This window comes from Balaenoptera physalus, assembly GCF_965194825.1.
Source record: "Balaenoptera physalus genome assembly, chromosome: 9".
Classification (NCBI taxonomy): Eukaryota; Metazoa; Chordata; class Mammalia; order Artiodactyla; family Balaenopteridae; genus Balaenoptera; species Balaenoptera physalus.
This window is the reverse complement of record NC_138888.1, coordinates 39,368,466-39,391,295: the sequence shown is the minus strand read 5'-3', so window position 1 is coordinate 39,391,295 and position 22,830 is coordinate 39,368,466. Positions and strand designations below refer to the sequence as shown.

Here is a 22,830-nt window from a genome sequence, read left to right as displayed (position 1 = left end):
AATAAGCAGTGTGATAACTTGGGCAGTGCATCCATGGTCCCTCTGCCACCAACCCAGCTATAGATATAAATGAGGTCATTTCAGGTTTTCCATTCATTTTGCACCATATGGGTTTGACAGTATGGGTACGGGACCAGTCTGCAACATGGGGGGCATAGTTTTTATTTGTTTGCCTCAGGGAGGAGTGGGAGAACGTTTTCAGGGGAAGTGGGGAATACTTTCTTCACAGGGTAGATCTGGGTCAGCTCCCTGAGATGTTTGTGGATTTTTGCCAAAGGATATTAAGCTTCAAGTAAAACCCGGCATAGGTTGTTCCAACTCTGAGAAGTCCATGTTTGGGTTCTAGGTTTGAATGCTTTGAAAGGAAATATAAACTTTTCGGGTGTAACTGCAAAATGGGAGGAAACAAAGCACTTTTTTTTTACTCATAGATGCTTATTTTTACCAACTCTTTTAAAAAGTATCTTAATTTACCTAATTTGTTGAAAACTTTTCATATTACCTGTCAATAATTATTATTGATCCTAATAGCAAATTGGTTCAGTTCTTCACTTTGTGGGTTTTGTCTCAATGCAATCCACTTAAAATATGGATTAATGAAATATGATTCTGACTAAGGACAGCAGTTTCGTTTATATCTAAGGACATCTCAAATTATCTTATAAAAGGATTGGTAAAAGTTTATTAGTTAGCTTCTTTCTTTCAGATTTTTTTTATCATAAAACCATCACACTATTAAGAACACTGAAAGATTTTTAAATTCTAATATTCAAACATAATCGCTTCAATATTGAGTATCTTCCAGTCTTTGTCCGTTTGTAAGAATGTTTTTATATTAATGTAATAATGGTATACAGTTTGTAAATTATTTTTTTCTTCTTAAAATTATTATTACCAGAATACAAATGAATAGGAAGAGCAAATTTTAAAAAGTAACATTCTTCTTATTATTCGAAGTGACCCATGAAATAGTTTTTGGCTAGATAAAATTTCAGCTCTTAAGGGTATGAAACAGAATTTTCCAGTTAGGCCACATTTTAATTTTGCTGCACCCTGTGGTAATCATCAGTTTAACACAGAAATAAGAAAAGAAAAACATAAATCATTAAAATGCATTGCTTTAAATATTGGCAATGTTCAAATGTAGAATTCAGTTTTTCCAAGGACAATATATGCTTGCTATTATAAATTATTCACCAAGAATCACAGATGTGAAAATATAATCAGGTGATTTTTTTCTTTCAGTCTCATCCTTTTGTCAACTCCCTATTATTACATTATAATGGGTTATTCCACATGTAATTTTCTGGGCAGGTAATGTTTGCCACTTAAAATACCACTAAGTTTTAAACTTTAAAATTTTGAAATAGTGTTTCTGAGACCATACACATTGCAGTGAAAATCAGAAATATTCAGAATTGTATTAAGAGGAAAATAATGTCCACCTAAATTCCACCATTAGTTATAAAATTCTTTGCATATATGTAGATTTTAAAAAGAAAAGTGATATATCATATTCCCTTAATATTTCATCTTACTATATCTTGTCAAGATGCTAAATCATATTTTTAATGGCTGCATAGTGTTCTATTAAAATTTTAACTAACCCCTATTGGTAAATATGCAGAATGTTCCCAAATTTGGTTTTATAAACAATACCATAGTAGATAACTCTGTTTGTGATCTTCATACACTGTACATGGCTGTTTTATTAATCTCTTTGAATAAACTTCTAGACATGGACTTGCTAGGTCAGTGGATATTCACTTGTTAATCATTTTTGACACATTTTGCAAAATTTCTTTCCAGGAAGCCTGCAGCAATTTATACTCAAAATTTTTACCAACATACTAATACTGTTTAAAAATTTTAAATTTAGAAATCAGTAGGAAAAGATACCTCATATTTGTACTTCTTTGATTGCTAATGAGGCCGAATATTTTTAGTTAGTCAGTATGTTTATTGGATATTTTGGATTTATTTTTACGAATTGCTTTTTAGTATTCTTTGCCTGTTTTTAATCCTTTTTTGTTTGTTTCAAGAGCTTTTTATTCATTAGGATATTAACTCTTTGTATGTCTGTTATGTTGCAATTTTTTAATCAGTTTCATTTGTTTGCCATTAACTATTTTAGGGAGCATTGCTTTGTAAAATCCTTAAATTTTGTGGATGTGAAAGCTGTCAATTTCTTCTCACATAGTTTCTGAGAAGGACTTTCCCCTTTAAACATATTCATCTACGTTTTTAATAGTACTGTTGATGTTTTTTTTAATTTAAAGTTTTAATCCTTTAGAAGTTATTTTAGTAGGGGATGAAGTAGGTAATCTAATTTTATTATTAACATTTTTTAATCACTAGTCTTGTCTCAAATTCGTTTCTTCTGTCATTGATTCCTTCCCCACTGATTTGAAATAGCATCCCATGCACCTCCTTGGAGCCCCCCTCGATATAACTGGCCATATCATCCTGAAGTCCCACAGAATTCCCTCTCACATGCCTTGCTGGCCACCATTCCTACACATGACTGCAGGCTCTTCGATTGCCTCCCTAAACTGCCTTGATCCACGTTTGTCACTCACCACCTCATCCCAGGAGGAAAAGGAATTCCACATCCCACATCATAGCTGCTAGCTCTTCCTAAATTCCCACGTTACCAGTTTTGGAACATGTAATTGTGTTAACCTTGCAAAACAGTTAATTTTCTAATGCTTCAAATCTCTGTTTTTATCGTTTGTCTGCTCATTTCTCCTCTCTGCCTTGAAACTTTATTATGCTTTGTGCTGCCTCTCCCTGACCTAATCTATGCTTTTTATTCTTCCTTCAAAACCATTCTGTTATGCCCTCTGGAACACCTGTTCAGTCCCAGTAAACTCCTCTTAACCTCCACTTTTTTCTCTAGCCCTGAATCTTGACTCTCCCAGGGGTATTCCACTTCCCCGTGAGCCCTTCCTGTTGGAGACTGCTGATTACTCCGTAGTTCATGAATCTCAGGGTAGGGAGGTGGGTCACATGCCCTCCATACACCCTCCCACCTGTAGACCATTGTTTCTCTACACTCTTATACTCATTCCTGTTCCTTTGAGCCATCTGGCTATGCTATCAACTACCATTGCTTATTTCTGTGATCTACTCACCACCTGAACAAACCCCTCCTTCACTGAACACTCCAGCAACTGGTGTACAGTCATCTTCTCCCACCTGTCTCCTGTCCTCAATCTGGGTGACTTCATGTCTACACCCAACACCACAGCCTCTCAGTTTGTGACCTCTGCAATTTCAAGCAGTAGTCTTCTCTTTTACTTCTTTTCACCCAGCCCCTTCTGTAGTCACAACCTGGACTTATCATATGAAATTGTTCCTTCCTAAAATCTCAAATTCAGAAAGTCTCTGGGCATAGCATCCTATATTCTTTTTTCTTTTTTTACACCAATCCAAAGATTCACACCTACACTTGTACTTTGGCTTCATTGGGATGGCCGATTCTTTGATCCATCTATTTTTTACTCTCCATGCTCTGATTGCTTGGAGTAAGATGTTTCTCAGTGGATTGCACATTTCCAATTAGTACAAGTCAATGGAGAACCTAAGAATTCTGTGTGCTTACCACACTCTCCCTACAAGTACAGAAACCTCAGAGCCTCACCACCCCCTGCCTTGAGTCCTCTGTGACCTAATGACCCCTTATCTTCTTGTTTATGCAGATCACTGTAAGAATCTCTGTACTCCCAAATAGCATGGCAACTATCCTGTTTTTTCTGGGACTGAGAGGTTTCCCAGGATGCTATGTGGAGTAAGTCCTTGACTAAAAGACTCCACATTTTTGAAATTCCTTATTTTCTTTTTTTACATATTACCTGTCTTCATCATCACTTTCAAACCGTAAGCTGCTACTTCATCTGATGTATGTAATAGCTCTTACTGTTCACTCTCTATATGACCTTTTGAATCTGTTGTGGGTTGAGAAAGTCAGATACCTGAGTGCATTAGTTAGGAATGTCACAGTTGCTCACGATAGCAAATCCACTTCAAATTGGCTTAAGGAGAATGGGAGAATTTATCAGATTTATGTAACCCAGCTTTCAGTCACAGCTTGATCTAGAGCTCACATTATTTTGTAAGGACCCTATTCCCTTCTACTTCTTGGCTCTACTGTCTTTCAACTTGGCTTCATTCTCAGGCTCTGCTTGGTGACAGAATTGCTATCAACAGCTCCAGGCCTAACTCCTCAAGTTTAAATTCAAAGAGAAAAAAGTGTCTTCACTTAGTAGCTTTGGCACCAGTCCTAAGGTGGACTAATTTGCATCATGAACCCAGTCTTTAAGCATTTGCTGGGTTGGAAAAACGTAATAAGCCTGTTGAGGCAGGTTTGTGTCACATATCACTTCTGAGTCACTGTGGCTCAGGGCACTTGGCGCTTGGATATGTCAGGTCTGAGTCTCAACTTCATTCTCGGAAACAATGAATCTTATGCAGTGACTATAGGAGGAAAGGCTCCTCAAGGGGAAATGGATGTTGGGCAGGCAAAATTTTTACTATCCTCTAAATTGGTGACAAGAGGTTAAAAACAAACCAGAGGCATAAACAGGCTCTGATTAAATCTGTAGGACTGGCTTATAAGTAAAGACCGTGAACGTTATTAGTGTATAGGTTTTACGACATAGGTTTTATGACATTTATTTTGACTGAACAACAATATTTGTTAATAACCTGATTCTTGACTGTTGTCTTTGTAGTTAAGTTGCAAAATGAGTCAGATTTGTATAAATAAATTTTGTGTATTATAATCCTCTTTAATCATCATTAATGAATTTTATTTTAAATTCTACCTGTACAAATAATAATTTGAAGATTATTAATATATAAGAAAGAAGAGAATATTTCTCTCTTACATAAATATTTTTGCAGCTAATATTTATGAAAACGTATCGACACATGATTTGGATGATAATAGTAGAGAAAAATAACTAAGCTAGAAATTAGAAAGCTTTGTTGTAAGGCCAACTCAGCTTTTAATTAGTCATGTGACCCTGAGGAAGTCTCTTAATCTCTTGAGATTTCAGTTTTTGTCAACATGATTACACCAATATGAATGATGCAATTTCAGTTCTTCATCATGAGATCAATACAGTGAAAAAAGTACCTGTATTATTCTAAATAGAGCCTATAATTCCATATTTTAGTGCTATATGTACCCATTGATATTCAGGTTCTTTTCTGTGGTTGGTTATAGATATTCTTTATTTAAGTTTTTAATGAATTTTGGAACTCAGTACATGCATCTCTGAGATGAATAGTTAACTAAATTCAAATAAACATCTATTAAAAAGCACCCTCCTGGATTCAGCTACTGTGTTTAGTGATATATTGCAAAGTGGAATGAGACTCCATCTTTTTTTAAGACGTTTAGGATTCTATCTGTTTGGGGGAGGTAAGGGAAAATAATATACTTACCTTTCCTGCGAGGCAGACTGTAATAAGTACTACAAGAGAGCTACAAAAAAGCTGTGGGGTTTCAAAGAAGAAGAAGATAAACTTTGAAATTAATTAGAAAGACTTTAAAGGCAATGTAGTAATTGGGATGGTCCTTGAAGGACTGATAGAATTTCAATGAGTGGGCGAAGCATTCCTGATTGAGAGAACAGCATGAATGAAGGTACAAATACAGAAAAGAGTGAGACAGAGCTGTGTAGAATTTTAGGGGCTGGGAGAAGGTAAGGGTGGAAAGACACATTGAGGCTGTAGTGAAGAATCTTAAATGCTGGGATGAAAACTTTGGACTTAAACTTGTAGCTAATTTTCATCCTTGAAAGTAGTAGAGAGTCATATAATCTGTGACTCTCTATGAATAAAGATTTATTTTCACAGGTTGTTTATATGTAGGTAAATACAAGAGTTGTATACATTTTAAGAAAGAAACCAGTTAGAGAAGAAATGGTTATTAGCAGAATCTGTTAAAACAATACTAAAGAATTTTGGTTTATGGCCAATTCAATATAATGTCAAGTGGTTGTCCAACATAGGTAGCATATTTTTAAGTTGTATCAATAGCAGTATCTTATCCAGAGCAAAGGAAGTGATGGCCCAACTCTGTTCTTCCATGGCCAAATGGTTCTGGATATTTTACTCCTACAAATAAATACACACACACGTACATTGATCAGGATGGTCTGTTATTGCAGAAGTGATGGAAGGAATAGTTGTAAAATGGAGATATTTCGCTAGGAGAAATGAACACCTGGGAAAGTGGGCATGGAAATGTAGTATAACATGATGTATAAAGAAAGAGAAAAACAAGCACAAGCTTTGGAGTTAGAGCTCAGCTCTGCTCCTAATGAGCTGTGCTATTTTGGGAAAGTCACTTATCCTTTTGTAGGCTGTTTCCTTTCCCACTCTCCTTCCCCTTACCCCCTCCCCCTTTCTCCTCCTCTTCATCTACTTCTTCTTTTTTGTAGAATAAAGATGATACTATTTACCTGCAGTTTTATTTTTTGATGAATGATTGTCAAGTACCCAGCACATTTCCTGGCATCCAGTACGCCTCCATTACTTGTGACTATTATGTTTATTTGAAGGACTGTCTTACATATATAGGCGTTTAGACTGGTCCTGTGAGGTACCTGCAGAAAGATTTAGGACTGTTGGAGAGAGAAATATTTTTGCTTCAAAATAAAAAAGATGTTATAAAGGTTAATTTCCAATTAAAAAAGTAATGGTATGTCTAAGTATGGTAGCACTTTTTGAGTTCAGTGGTTGTGGTATGCTAGAGCCAAGGTGATATATATTTTTTACATGAAAGTAATCTTTTCCTCAACTTCTAGGAGGGAATCCCTTAGAGTAGGGCTTCTCACGCTTTTCCACCAAAGAACTCCTAGAAATCTAGAGGCATAACTCAAAGTGCTCCATAGAAAAGTACAAAGTTTCTTTGACATTTCATATTCATCTTACATATTTGTATACATTATGCACTCTATAATGTGTTCATTTTGTTTTAGTATAAAAACATGCTTTAAATATATACTGTCAAGTAAGACTCCTTTGATAAACAAAATTTATCATGTGGTTGTGAGTACCTTCTGGTATTTTCAAGGGTGCAGGTTTCCTAGTTTTGAGGAAGCACAGACTTAGGGGTATTTAGAACCACAAGCTTGTAATGGACTAAGAATTCCCTCTCAGCTTAACACAGATAAGCTAAAAATTTAGATGTCCGTTGATTAGAATTTGGATTGCATGGATTATTTTAGACAATCACATTACTGCTAATATCAAAGATTTGGCAATATCTTAGATAAACACATATGTGAACCTAGAAAGTTGTAGAAAAAGCATAAAAGCATTGTTATGTTTGAAAATGGAGGCCTATATCTTTAGCTACTGAAGTGGTGAAGTGAGAGGTTGAGTGGCTTCATGCTGTTACTCTTGGCTGCTGCATTTGTGGGCTTTTGTGTGTTCTTTGCTCATGTTCCTATTTTTTTTTTAAATTAGTGCTTTGAAGGAGACATGTTGAGTAAATGCTGTTTTGTGAAGTATTTTTTAGGAGGTTTTTAAAATTAGAATAGCTTTTTCTTGCTTTCTATTTAGCTCTAATTTTTTTGGTTTCTTTTCTACTCTCTTCCCTACTTTACTTGCACCAAGATTCCTGCAAAAACTGCTTTAAGAGTTGCTAATCTGAATGGGAAATTATCTTCCCTGAGACCAGCTCCAGACCACCTTTTAGTGATTTGGTTACCTGACCATGTAGCTCCCTTGAATTTCATGTTATTATGATTATAATAAAGGGGACACAGGAAATCTGATTATTTTAGCCATATTACTGGATGGATTGGATCACTGCAGAGGTATCTACTTATTTGCCCTCAATGATTCATCATAATTTAGGAAGAGGACCAGCCCAGAAGTCAGGAGATTAGGTTTTTGTTTTTTGAATTGCTTTATTACCCATCCCTGGTTAATTAAGAGGTTAAAAATGCCCACTCCTCATCTATTTTACAATTTTGCCTGGGAGTTTTGTTCTCTAATCATTAATACAGCCGTAGTATAAACAGCTTCTTAATGCAAAGGAATATGCCAGGCACCAAGGAGACCAAGTTGAACAGAACAAGGTCCTAGCCCTTGAAGGACATAGGATTAATGTTGAGTAAGTAAATTACTGTGAAACAGTGTGACTAATGCTGCTATAGCAGTATGAATCAGGTAGAAGATGCTCAGAGATGGTTATAAGAAATTCTAAAACCAGGGACAGTGTCTCAGAGGGGGTGATGTTATTGCTAGATCTTGAAAGATAACCACTAGTTTGCAAGGCAAAGAGGACTATGTCCTAGGAAGAGGAAGGAGGCTTAAAATGTGTGATGTATTTAGGGAACTATAATTAAATCAGTATATTGGACAGCTGCGGATATGGGTGGAAGTTCAAAGGGAAGTAGATTCAGAAGTGCCTTGCATTTCACGATAAATTGCTTGGACTTGACTGAAGGTTTTGAATAATTGGAGCAGTAGAATCGTATTTGTACTGTGGTAGACTGGCTGTGAAGTCCGTGTCTCTTGGAGCACACATCTCTTTTTCCACAACAAAGAGGTAAGTGACAGTAGAGGAGATGGGAGCACGGCTGGACTCATGTTTCCATGTGTGGGTAAGTTTTTAGGTTGGTTGACTGGGTTGTTGCCTTTGTCCTAAAAGGTAGGTCAGCTAACGGATGGAAAAATATGCCTAATTTCTATTTGTTAAAAGTCTAGAACTAAGAAGACATAAATGTGGGTTAAACTATAGATAAGAATTGAAGATCTTTCCTAGAAATTGCTATACTTAAAGTTATGTTTTAAGCTATTTAAGGAACAGTCTTGCCATAAAAGTAAGTGGTTTAATATGTTTTCCCCGTTTTGGGGGGTCTGTTAACAGAAAGTATGTAAATAGTAAAATTCTTTGAAATTACGAAAGGTTTGAAAGTCATATTTTAAACACAATTAAAAAAGGAATGGCCTCCTTTATGTATGTGTGTGTTTTTTTTTTAATAGACTTTTTTTGGCCACAGATTTTGACTCTGATGCATTAGTTTTCTGTCAGCTTCTCTAAAGATTCAAGGGTAGAGTTTAAATTAAGGATACGGTCAAGGGTACCCTTCAGGGTAGGAACTAACTCTGCTCTGATTTTTTAGTTGGAGAGCATCCCGAGAAATGTGTTAGATTATGTAACTAGTCACTTAGGGCCCCTGGCCTCCTGTTAACCTGGCCCTCTTGAGAGGCAGTGCCTGGGAGCAGCTGGGTCAGGCTCAGTGCTGTTGCCTAGTAGTCCAAGAGGAGCAGTCATAAGGGGTTGTTGCTGAGCAACCAGGGGGCTGCTGGTGTCGCATCGTCCCCCATGGAGTTGTATTAGTCATGGTGGGCCCATCCCCGTGGGAGAAGCAGTACAGTCTGGCAGAGGGCCAAGCCTCCCACAGAGGCACAATGGTTGTTAGCAGTAAGTATCTGACCTTAGAATCAAAGATGATAACTTAAGTTCTATGAACATGCAAGCAATTTATGGAATTATTGATGTAAATTTAATTAAACATGAACTTGGAGCAAGGTAGGTAGCTGTGGCAGCCAGAGTTCTCTTTTCAAATACTCTCATTCCAGTTCCTTTCTCCTTCAGGCATAGTTGCAAGGTAAGTTTTCTGGGTCAATGGAAAGTAATTTTTCTTTATGCCTCATGGAATATGTAACTTTCCCTATTAACAAAGCAAATATTTATATTTGAGAAAAACCAGCAAGCTAACTCCGATCTGGTCAAGTGGGCCTGCATGGCAGAGTATTTGACTCAATATCAATGCAAGAACTTGCTACTAATATTTGAGATACTGCTTTGAGTTTTCTCTCTGTTGTAGAAGATTCACCAGGACCACATCGTACTTTATTTTTTAGTATTTAACACAGCCCATAAATGACTCTTCAGGAGAGCTGATAAAACGTCAAAACTAATCAGCTCTTGTAAGAAGGGTAAGTTCTCCTTTTAGGATTTAAAGTTGCCCATACTAAGTAAACCTTTTCCTGGAGATCCAGAAACATATTTTAACGACCAAAATTGAGCTCTTTCAATATTTTGGAATAACACACAGCTGCATGAAAGCCTAAAGTGTGAAGCAGAGGAATGAATATCCATCACTGAGAAATAATTAACACTGGCCAGCTAGAGAGAAGTGACGTAAACTTTTCTTATCTCCCTGTCTCCCTATTTTTTCATTCAGTATTTCTGATCTTGTGCTGTAACTGTTTGCCTGTAAAGGTTTCAGGAAGCAGGACTTTGGGTACAAAGTGGGAGGTTTCTTTGTTGGCATTGGGGTCTGCACTCTTTGAGGGACCTATATTCTTTTTGAAAAAAATACTTAAAAACTTAAAAATTCCTCATCAGAATTGCACACAGATTTTTGTTTTACACATGTACATGCACACACACTAATGTGTCTAAGCCATTCAATTAGAGTGCAACTGAGATAGTATATCAACAGTAAGACAATTTAAATGTTTTTTAAGATGCCTTATTTTTAAAGCTACTTAACATTTAAATGTGAACTTTTTATTGTTTTTATCATATGTATCATTCATATCATTCATATCATAAGCATTCTATTTATCTTTGTTATATAAGAGTATTAATAAATCTAAAGCATATTAAGCACAGTATGTGCCAGGTACTGTTCTATACAAATTAAATTTAGTATGTCATTTAACTCCTCAACAACTGTATACAAGAGGTACTATTATTATGGATATTTTACATGTGGAGAAGTCTAGGCCCGCCCGGAAAGGTCAAGTAACCAGGCCAAATGTATACACTAAAGATTTATAATCAGAACGTCTGTCTTCAGAACCTCTGCTTCTCAATCATTATGCTATACTTTGAGCACCATATTATTTCATGAGGGCAACATGAAATGGTATTCACAACAAACTTGTTTTTAGGTTATAATGATATAATGAGAGAATGCAAGAGAGTGAAAACTATGAAATCTTTTACTAAACAAAATCTGTTTAATTTATTCTTTGGGTCTATAGTCCACAGCCAGAAGCCTTTTAAATCAAAGTTTTTTATATCCATCCAAATTCTATGAATTTGCAAAATAAATTCAGTAGGCATTTAGCACTGAAGTTGTTTCTCTTCAGGATGAGATGTGAGGTATATTTTCTTTGGTATATGAGATGTGAAGGAAGAGGAAATGGTTAAAAGAAAATTTAGAGGAGATGAATAAGTGAACTGTTTTTGATCAATTCTCCAAAAAAGTCATGTTTCTTAGAGCTTTGAGATACAAAGCATCAAGGAATTGCCATTTAATCATGAGAAAAATAATACAGGTGAAAAGTCGTATGTAAAACTAGGTCAACAGTCCAGGAATATTGTGAAGCAATGATGCATAGTGGATCACGCAGGCTTTCCAATCAGACAGAGCTGAACTTGAACCCTGTCTCTGTGACTTATTAGCTGTGTGACCTTAGGGAGGTATCTCACCATCTTTAAGCTTTGAAAAAAGTCCATTTTTCTTTTTTGAAAAAAAAGAAAGATTAATTGTGATTAAGTGGAATAAAATGCAGAGTGTCTAGCAAGACTCATGACACAGAACAGGTGTTTATTAAACGCTAAAATCTTTTTATCTCCCCTCCCAGCAGCAACAAAAACAAAGTAAAAAGAGGGTTATCCTAGGGACCTAAAGGGTCAAGGGAGTTTCATAGTGAGATTGTTGGGGTCAAAGCTGGTCAATGTCTTAAAGACTCTTGGTCAGCTTTGCCAAGTTGTTATGTAAAAGCAATATTACAATTCAGGCATTACATTTTTAATTATTAGAAAACCTGATTTTTTTTTAACATCTTTATTAGAGTATAATTGCTTTACAATGGTGTGTTAGTTTCTGCTGTATAACAAAGTGTATCAGCTATACATAAACATATATCCCCATATCTCCTCCCTCTTGCATCTCCCTCTCTCCCACCCTCCCTATCCCACCACTCTAGGTGGTCACAAAGCACCGAGCTGATCTCCCTGTGCTATGCTGCTGCTTCCCACTAGCTATCTATTTTACGTTTGGTAGTGTATATATGTCCATGCCACTCTCTCACTTTGTCCCAGCTTACCCTTCCCCTCCCCGTATCCTCAAGTCCATTCTCTAGTAGGTCTGCGTCTTTATTCCCGTCTTGCCCCTAGGTTCTTCATGACCATTTTCTTTCTTTCTTTTTTTTTTTAGATTCCATATACATGTGTTAGCATACGGTATTTGTTTTTCTCTTTCTGACTTACTTCACTCTGTATGACAGAATCTAGGTCCATCCACCTCACTACAAATAACTCAATTTCGTTTCTTTTTATGGCTGAGTAATATTCCATTGTATATATGTACCACATCTTCTTTATCCATTCATCTGTTAATGGACACTTAGGTTGCTTCCATGTCCTGGCTATTGTAAATAGAACTGCAATGAACATTTTGGTACATGACTCTTTTTGAATTATGGTTTTCTCAGGGTATATGCCCAATAGTGGGATTGCTGGGTCGTATGGTAGTTCTATTTTTCGTTTTTTAAGGAACCTCCATACTGTTCTCCATAGTGGCTGTATCAATTTACATTCCCCCCAACATTGCAAGAGGGTTCCCTTTTCTCCACACCCTCTCCAGCATTTATTGTTTGTAGATTTTTAAAAAAATTAATTAATTAATTTATTTATGACTGTGTTGGGTCTTCGTTTCTGCACGAGGGCTTTCTCCAGTTGTGGCAAACGGGGGCCATTCTTCATTGCGGTGCGCAGGCCTCTCACTATCGCAGCCTCTCTTGTTGCGGAGCACAGGCTCCAGATGCGCAGGCTCAGTAATTGTGGCTCACGGGCCCAGTTGCTCCACGGCATGTGGGATCTTCCCAGACCAGGGCTCGAACCCATGTCCCCTGCATTGGCAGGCAGATTCTCAACCACTGCGCCACCAGGGAAGCCCCTGTAGATTTTTTGATGATGGCCATTCTGACCGGTGTGAGATGATATCTCATTGTAGTTTTGATTTACATTTCTCTAATGATTAATGATGTTGAGCATTCTTTCATGTGTTTGTTGGCAATCTGTGTATCTTCTTTGCAGAAATGTCTTTTTAGGTCTTCTGCCCATTTTTGGAAGAGGGAACTTTCCTAAACATAATAAATGCCATATATGACAAATCCACAGCCAACATCATCCTCAATGGTGAAAACCTGAAACCATTTCCACTAAGATCAGGAACAAGATAAGGTTGCCCACTCTCGCCACTATTATTCAACATAGTTTTGGAAGTTTTAGCCACAGCAATCAGAGAAGAAAAAGAAATAAAAGGAATCCAAATCGGAAAAGAAGAAGTAAAGCTGTCACTGTTTGCAGATGACATGATACTATACATAGAGAATCCTAAAGATGCTACCAGACAACTACTAGAGCTAATCAATGAATTTGGTAAAGTAGCAGGATACAAAATTAATGCACAGAAATCTCTTGCATTCCTATACACTAATGATGAAAAATCTGAAAGTTAGATTAAGAAAACACTCCCATTTGCCATTGCAACAAAAAGAATAAAATATCTAGGAATAAACCTACCTAAGGAGACAAAAGACTGTATGCAGAAAATTATAAGACACTGATGAAAGAAATTAAAGATGATACAAATAGATGGAGAGATATACCATGTTCTTGGGTTGGAAGAATCAACATTGTGAAAATGACTCTACTACCCAAAGCAATCTACAAATTCAATGCAATCCCTATCAAACTACCACTGGCATTTTTTACAGAACTAGAACAAAAAATTTCACAATTTGTATGGAAACACAAAATCCCCCGAATAGCCAAAGCAACCTTGAGAAAGAAAAACGGAGCTGGAGGAATCAGGCTCCTGGACTTCAGACTATACTACAAAGCTACAGTAATCAAGACAGTATGGTACTGGCACAAAAAGAGAAATATGGATCAATGGAACAGGATAGAAAGCCCAGAGAGAAACCCATGCACATATGGTCACCTTATCTTTGATAAAGGAGGCAAGCATATACAGTGGAGAAAAGACAGCCTCTTCAATAAGTGGTGCTGGGAAAACTGGACAGTTACATGTAAAAGAATGAAATTAGAACACTCCCTAACACCATACACAAAAATAAACTCACAATGGATTAAAGACCTAAATGTAAGACCAGACACTATAACACTCTTAGAGGAAAACATAGGCAGAACACTCTATGACATAATCTCAGCAAGATCCTTTTGGACCCAGCTCCTAGAGAAATGGAAATAAAAACAAAAGTAAACAAATGGGACCTAATGAAACTTAAAAGCTTTTGCACAGCAAAGGAAACCATAAACAAGATGAAAAGACAACCCTCAGAATGGGAGAAAATATTTGCCAATGAAGCAACTGACAAAGGATTAATATCCAAAATTTGCAAGCAGCTCATGCAGCTCAATATCAAAAAACAAGAAATCCTGATTTTACTTTGCCTATGGTTATGGTATTGACTTGAATCTTAGGAGACAGACAGGATGTTTAACTATTAGTATTAAATGAATCTGAAACATGATTGTATTTCTGATTCTTAGTCATTTTCATCAGTTCCTCTTAATTCATTCTTCAGCTACTGAGGCTTCATTCAAAAATTTTTTTTAATTAATAATTTTAGATAAATTAGAGATATGGCACTTAGATTTCTGATCTTGGTCATTTGTGTATATTTCTTATTCCCTGCTCTAGCTGTAACCCTCTGTCCCCTGAAACAGGGTCTTTGTTTCCTCTGTGGCATCTACCACATGGTAGGTAATAATATTTGCTGAATGATGGAATGGATAAAACAGGTTATTTGCAATTTTATGTACATACAATAGCTATTAAAGCTTTTGAAAATGTAGCTGTTGCCAAGGATCTGGTTAGTAGGTTAGTTTAAAAACTATCACAATTATAGAAATCAAGCATATACAAATCAATCAAATAGGAAAAAATAGAGGATGCTAATTTAAGGGTCAGAAGAGGGAAACTTAAGAATAAGTAAATAAAGGAATTTGAAGAGAATAATGCTAATTTGGTTGTGACCACTTTTATAAATACATGAATTTTCCATATTTTCACAAAGGTATAAGTTCATGGTATAAATTCATCTTTTTAGAACTACATGTAGCAAGAATAAGTGTAAAATATTTGCAACTCTTCATTTTAAAGTTATGCTATACCTTTTGCTCATGCAAGTAAAGATGTATGAATTTTCCATTCAATAATCACTAATTGAGTACCTACAATATATTGTGCCAAGTGCTGTAGATGGATGAATAAAAAATCGCCATTCAAGATGTTCATAGCCTGCTAGGGGAGACTGACACGCACAGAGCTGTCATGTGAAGTCAACCGTGATAAGTGCATCAGAGAGTTATGAACAAAGTGATTTAGGAGCAGGGGTTATGACTCATAGCAAACTTGGGCAGTTCCAAAGAGCTTTACAAAAGCAGCAACCTTTGAGTTGGGCTTTTAAGGATGGCCCAGAGCCTACTAGTGAGAGCACAGGGGGATGATACGCATTCTGGGTGGAAGAAACAGGAAGTTTTTAATATGGCCTATTTGTGCAATTCTTTTGGTATTTGTTGCTAGCCCCATGTGGCCAAGGGGTTCAAACCAGCACATTTTATCACATCTTGTACAAAGTCTAATCAGTAAGTATTGGTTTTTGAATATCTGGATGAATGAATGAACAAACTTACCTTCTTAATATGGGACAATAATTTCAAATAAAAAAAGTATACTTCAGTGAGGGTTGTGTTTCTTTACTTGATTATACCTATGCAGTTCAAAGGAAAATTTAAACTTTGTGAACTTTGATTAACATTCCTCTCACGGGATTTTAAGAAAACACAGCTGTGGACTTTATTCCTATCATTCTGTGCTTCCCCTTCTGCACTTAATTTCTACACTTTCACTGGTTTGTTTAGATTCATGAGTTCAAATGTATGCCTTTGCTGTTTTTTTTAGCCTAAAATAAAACCTACTTAAACGGAGGCTACAGTGCTGCTTTATATGTGAAGTGATATTCAGGTTGATATTTTTTATTTCCTCTTTAGAAGCAAAATGAACTCATCCTATTGTACACATTATATATTCTCCAATTAAAAACCTACAATACAATGATAGGGAATGGGCATGTATTTCCTACTGCAAAATGTCCAGTGATATCTGGAGGATTCAGCTGGGTTTTGAAGAGATTGTATTAACATTTGTGCATAAGTGACAGTTGAGTTATTTTAATTAAATGGCAGTTTCAGCCAATTAAGATTTGTCATTGTTTTGAGTCCCTTTTCCTTTTCTTCCTCTTTTCGATTTCAATATGTCTTGGGAATCCAAATATGTTAAAGTATGATTCCTTTGGTATTTTATTTTTCCTTTGGAAGCCAAAACAAAACTCTTTAGACCATCACAATCCCAAAAGGAAGCTGTAAGTCTTGGGAGTGTGATCACAGCTACCTTTCTAGGACCCCCAAACTGAATCTAGTGTTAAACACAAGAAACACATTTTTTGCTTTTGTAGTACTTCAGGGAGAGTAATAAAATAACATTGCATATGTGTATTTTATTGTATGTGATCTTTCTTGATTCCCAAAACAACGTGGAGAGATAAGCAGGGTAAATATTTCCATCCCATTTGATAAGCAAGGCTCTGTCATTTAGCTACAAAAAAGATGCCTCCTCAAAGTCAACAGCTGATACAGGGATGAGCTGGAACTAGAACTGAGTTCAGTGCTTCTCCCTCTGTGTTACAAGCCCTGAGGACTTTCTTTTACTGGCTTACTTGTAAGCTATAAGGAAATGTGGGAAGCAGAGGAAAGAAGAGTAAATTATTTACAGATGAACTTGAAAGATGGCTAACATGCTGTTGGCATTTGGAGAAAAAGACTTTTTTTGAGAATCATGGTGAAATACTTCTACCACGTATAATTCCTGGGTTTTATACCAATCACAAGTTCAGTTATTATCCCAACGTGAGTGGTGGTCTGTGGAATATGGACTGGAAGGGGTGTTTCTCAAACCAGGGAGACTAGTGAGAGATGTCATAATCTCTGTAAGAATTGATGGGATGGAGGCAGGTGTGGGTGAGGAGGGTGGAATTAGGTGGTGCCTGTGGGAATGGAATTGGAAGGAAGAGTGAGTTCAAGGACAATTTTGAGCCTGGAATAGACAGAATTTGGTGGTTTATTAGAAAGGAGAGAAGAAAACACCAAACAGCACTAGACTCTCTCCTGCTCTGAATAACCCTAGTAAAGTTAGCACATACAAGCATAGGAATATTGACATTCCTGGCTTCACGCTTTATAGAAAAAGGAACAGATGATTTCTGTAACAGGAAAGAAACATGGCTCTCTCATCTAGGACAACTAAGCATTTGTTATGTGTCTGCTCAAATATGTAGACTGCCTGAGTTTAAGGGAGCCTGGTTTACCCAGCGATCGGTTGTAGCCACGTCTTCAGGAGTATATATGGAAATGAAAATAGCTCAGTTGGTTTCTATATTATTAGTTTTAAAATGGGGGCTTTTGATATAGAAATATCTAAAAGGATAGGAACAGGAAAGCCATGCAAGTGCATCAGATGCCTATTCATAGCAAAATTTCAAGTTACCTTTTGATGCTGAGGCATTATGTATGGGCCAGGTTTTATTGGGTGGATTTTCTCTTCCAAAATTCCAATCTCCATATTATATAATTGAGGAAAACAATGTCCTTGCTCCTTGGCATTGAAATTCAAAAGCAGTGATTTATGGCTTTTAAAGTCACACATCTGAGAAAGGCTGTCACTCAGCTAGTGAAACTATTTTCAATGGAAAGTTGACAAGCTGAAGAAAAAAATATATTTTGCTCTACTGTTGATTTTACTATTTAGTAGGTATGTCTCTGACTGCCTATGTTACACAGTCTTGGGGCAAAACACAAGAAAGATTGATCAGAATACAATTGGTGGGTTTGAAAAGGGAACAAAATAATAAGAAGAAACACACTCATTTATGAGACTGCTGAGCTGCTGACTCAAGGAAATTTATCCTGCTCCTGTTATAAAATCAGAGACACATAAAAGAAATCAGGATGAGGAATGAAAAAATAACAATGAAGGTTGTTTTAAAATTGTGTGTCATTTTGTCATTAAATTGGATATTGTTGCTCAGGGAACCATTTGTTCTTTCCTGAAAGAGACAAGGAACCAGGATGTTTATCTTAATACATCTTTTTTTCCCTTTGTTTCCTTCAGGGGTCATGGTATACTGAAAAAGCACTCAATCAAGAGAAATCTGGGGGGAGCTGGAAACTATCAAGTTATTGAGGCCACACAGGGGGCAGAAAAGATAGAGGTGGGTACACTTTTGATCCATCAATCCTGCTATTGAGGGTGTCCCTGAAAATATCTTTGTTGTTATAAAGCCAGAGGACAGCAAGGAAAAGGTATAAAGTGGGAGGTCTTTATTTTAGAAAACAGATCAGTATGGTTAAATGGAAGCTTGATAGAGTCTATTGTTAATGTCAAATTAATAGCATGCATGCTGAGAACTTGAGCTACACATTTCCATCCTGTGTCTGCCAGGGGCCAGTGATTAGTACAGAGACTGAGCTTGGTTTGATATTTACATTCTTAGCTGAGCTTATTTAAATTGTTCTCAACAGAGGCAGCTAGCCCACCAAAATAATGTTTTAAATTTATATCCTTTAAAACAGAAGAAAAACTTATAGTATTACCGATCAGATCCTATAAACTTACTACTCTCCTAATACTGATCTCCTTAGAGACCATAGTGACAGCTTTATTATCAATACATACAAGTAAATAGTCTTGATGACACTGACTGGTGGACATAAATCTCCAATGCTTTTTTGCGAAACAGTTTTCTGTGTGCTGCTGATGTATTTGAGGCCCCTCCAATCCCTCAGGGCTGTGTTTTCCCACTCGGAGTGAGAGATTTGCTCCCCTGTTGCAGTTAAGATGGCAGATCAGAGACCATGGAGTAAACCTCAGCCTGCGGGAAGCCTCCTCCCACTCTTGAATTCCCATGAGAACAAAGCTCCAAGGGAACAGGAAAGAGTGGAAGACATTGCATTTGGTTTAGGCTCATTGCCTGGTTTTCTGAAAACCAGTACAGTTTTCCTATTAACCCATTGCGATTTCATTTAGCCAATGGCAGTGGGTTCATTTTCTTGTGTTATCTGAGCATTTTACTACTTTCTTGTCAACTTTTTAAGTTTGTGTCAGTGGAGAATAACATGTTTTAATTGAAATCTACCTTTATTATGAACTAATGTCAAGAAAAAATTGTATCAAAAAGCATTTCTATTTGTATATAAACAATTGAAATCTCCATAAGAAAAAACAGCAAGTACATTTGTAAACATTAATTTTGTATTTAAAGAAAATTAAGACTAACATAAAATAATTGAGTCTTTATTGTGAGTGGAGTGGATAGTGCTTTATAAACATAATCTCATGTAATCCTCACAATAACTGTGTGGGAAAAGTAAGGAAGGCATAGTTATTCCCTATGACAAAAGTGTACCTTGCCAAGTGCACACATTTAGCTAGTGGGTGGTGAAATTAGGATTTGAGCCAGATTTTGTCTGATGCTTAAGCCTATGTCCTTGACCAGCTTGGATAGGGAGATTCGGCAGGAGCTAAAATACTCTGTTTAGATGAGCAAAGTATCTTGTTTGCATCAGGTATTTATAATCGATGGTTGAAAATATACATTTTTTAAGGAACATATTACCCCATACTCTATGAACTTTACAAAAGAGATGAAATATTTTTCTGATTCATTTAATGAAAAGCACTTAACTAAAAAAAATTTAACTAAAAAACAAAAAAATTAAAAACACTAATAAAAGTAGCACAAAAAAGAAAATCACAAAAATTCACTGAAATACTAAATACAGGAATGTAGAAATCAACAAAATAGAATAATACAAGAAAATCATGTTTATTCTAGAAATGTACACGTGGTTCAATATTGAGAAATCTATTTTAATTTCATAGTCATAGACTAAAGGATAAAACTGCTATTTTTACCTTCTAATAGATTCCAAATGACATTTGATAAAATGTGACTATATTTCTTTTAAGAACATGCATATATATAACATAGTAATTTAGGTATAGAGGGATATTTTTAAATTGTGAAAAAGCAGAAAAAACAGAAAAACCTTAGACACTTACTACATGCCCTATTTCATCACTTACAGTTAACATCATTCTATAAATTCTAGCCAATGCAATAAAATTTTTTAAATGACTAACATTTTTAAATTTCTTAATATATATACTAGAAACTGTTCTAAATACTTTACAAATATTAATTCATTTAATCTTCATAACAATCCTAGGGAATATTGACTACTATAATTATCATTTTACAAATGAGAAAGTTGAGGCCCAGAGAAGCTAAGTAACTTGGCCAAGGTCACACAGCTAATAAGTGGTAGAGATGAATAAGCACTCAAGTGGCTTAACTCATGAATCTTTAATTTTAAATCCTATCATATGCTGTCTCTCAAAGTTTACAATTATTAGAAAAGAGATGACATCTTTTTTCCTTAAAAAAGTATATATATATATATATATATACACACACACACACACACACACATATATGTGTGTGTGTGTGTGTGTGTGTATATGAATTTACTAAAAATCCCAAGAAAATCAACTGGAGAACTATTAGAATAAGATACTTAAGTTAAGTGGTCATACAAAGGATAAATGTGTATAAATCAATCGACTTTTCTATAAGAGCTACAAATAGAAAACATGAAAAAAATCCCATTTATAATAATGAAATATCATATATCTATGAGTAAGCTATAATAGAAATGTACAAGACTTAAATGAAGAAAATAACATTTTGTTGAGAAGCACAAAATAAGATTAGCAGTAATGGAGATTGATACTGTATTCCTGGATGAGAATAATAAATATTGTAATGATGTTAGCTTCCCCAAATTAATTTATAAAATTAATGCAATTCCAGATAGAACCACAAAGATATTTTTAGGGAGAGGTTGGCAAAATGATTATTAAAATTCATCTGGAGGAATGAACAGACTGGGAAAACCAAATTTTTGAAAAAGAAGAATAATGAAGAATGAACTTCTAATTCCAAGTATTAAAACATATTATAAAATTACTAAGACAGTATGTTACTTTTTACTAAAATAGAGACTTAGGAGAGGCTAAATCATCTTGAAAATTCCCCAAATAGACTTAAGCATATAAGGGTAACATATAATAAACACAGAATTTCATGTTGGTGGAGAAGCTATTGATTATTACAAGAACACAATTCAAATAATTAGTTATTGTTAGGAAAAATTGTAAAGTTGAATCTTTTATTTATACAAAATACAGATAAATATCAGATTAATTGAAGAAGAATAATGAGATATAACTGAAAAATAGGTGAATAATTTATAATCTTGTCTAATATGACATCAAAGGCAAAAACCATAATTAAAGATTGATAGACTTGACTATGAGACATACTAAAACTTTTTTACATACAAATATAAAGGAGACTCAAGCAGCATGCCTAGCACTGTGTTTGAAAATTCTTTTCTTGTTTTTTTTGGGGTTAGAATTAATAAATCAGCAAGTTCTGACTAATATTCCAAATACACTACTGTTTGAAGGCTTAAAAAAGGGAAGCCCATTCTGGGATATTGTGCTATAGACACAGAGCAAATTTCAAAGATGGAATTCTAGAGAAGACCAAATAATGACATGGAAGTCAGGATTGTTCCATCTAAAAAGGTCAGCTGAATTTGAATTATAGCATCCAAGAGAGTAAAGGATTTCAACTAGATAGTTTTATAATTCATACAAGTATATATAAAGAAATATAAACATATATATAAAGAAAGGAGGTGGTCATTGACAGTTTAGCACTAATTGTTAGTGATCAAAATAACTGCCATTTAATGTTCATAGTGTTTGCAAAACCCATTTTCTCATTCCTTCATTCAGTATTTATTGAGCAAGTTCTGACTAATTTACTCTGTGCCAGTTGTGAGCACTGAGGATGCCGAGCTGAGGATACTTTGCGATTCCCCGGGGTTTGTAAACTGCAGGATCTAGAGATCTAGAGATACAGAGAAAAATTGACTAGAGGACCATGAGGAGACCCAAAGGAGGGTCACATCAAGAGTGGCTGACGTTTAATGCTTTGGGAAGGTCCTCAGGGATGACATGCTAACTTTCTTCAATTATATGAGGAATATCATCTGTATGATTGAGAAGGCAAAACTAGGTTGAGTGGATGGGAATCAGAGAAAGACATATTTTTATTTAATTAAAGGAATGGCTGTCTGAAATTATAACAGGCTACCTCTGGTACCTGAGATGGTTCCAGAAGCTTGGTACCACTAGGAAAGAAAGTAGCACAAGGAATTCATACATGAAATGGTGAGGGGCTGCGGATGGAGAGTTGGTGATTAACTCATCTCTGAAGATAAAATGTTCTTGGATCTGTTATTGAGATCGTTGATGTGGGAAGAGCTCCCTTGAAGACATACAATGAGGAGTCAGGCCCACCAGCTTTACACTTACCTCTTAGACTCAAAGTTTTAGTAATCCATGTTCTATGTTTTATTAGTATAATTTATATATTGAGACATTTAAACAATGCTAAGAAGAACAAAGAATAAAATCAACTCCCACCTCTCAGAATTAACGCATTTCATTTTATAATATTTGCTGAGTCTTCCGTTTTAAAGAAATAAAATGGTACAATTAGTTAAGTCTCCTTTCAGAAGCATCTATGAATTAGTGTGTATTGTTCCTGTCCATTTTATAC

At 35.6% G+C, this 22,830-nt stretch overlaps 1 protein-coding gene across 2 annotated transcripts in view; it reads left to right on the top strand.

Moving 5' to 3' along the window:
* The window catches only part of LOC309666863 (fatty acid-binding protein, brain), a 150,512-nt gene that overhangs the window by 5,389 nt on the left and 122,293 nt on the right, over positions 1–22,830 (top strand). The window contains exon 2 of one of the 2 annotated variants that reach the window (XM_082474980.1): positions 18,249–18,348. The exons of the other annotated variant lie outside the window; for it this stretch is intronic. The gene's annotated coding sequence lies outside the window, so the exon portion shown is untranslated. The remainder of the gene's footprint in view (positions 1–18,248; positions 18,349–22,830) is intronic. 2 annotated transcript variants of the gene reach the window in all.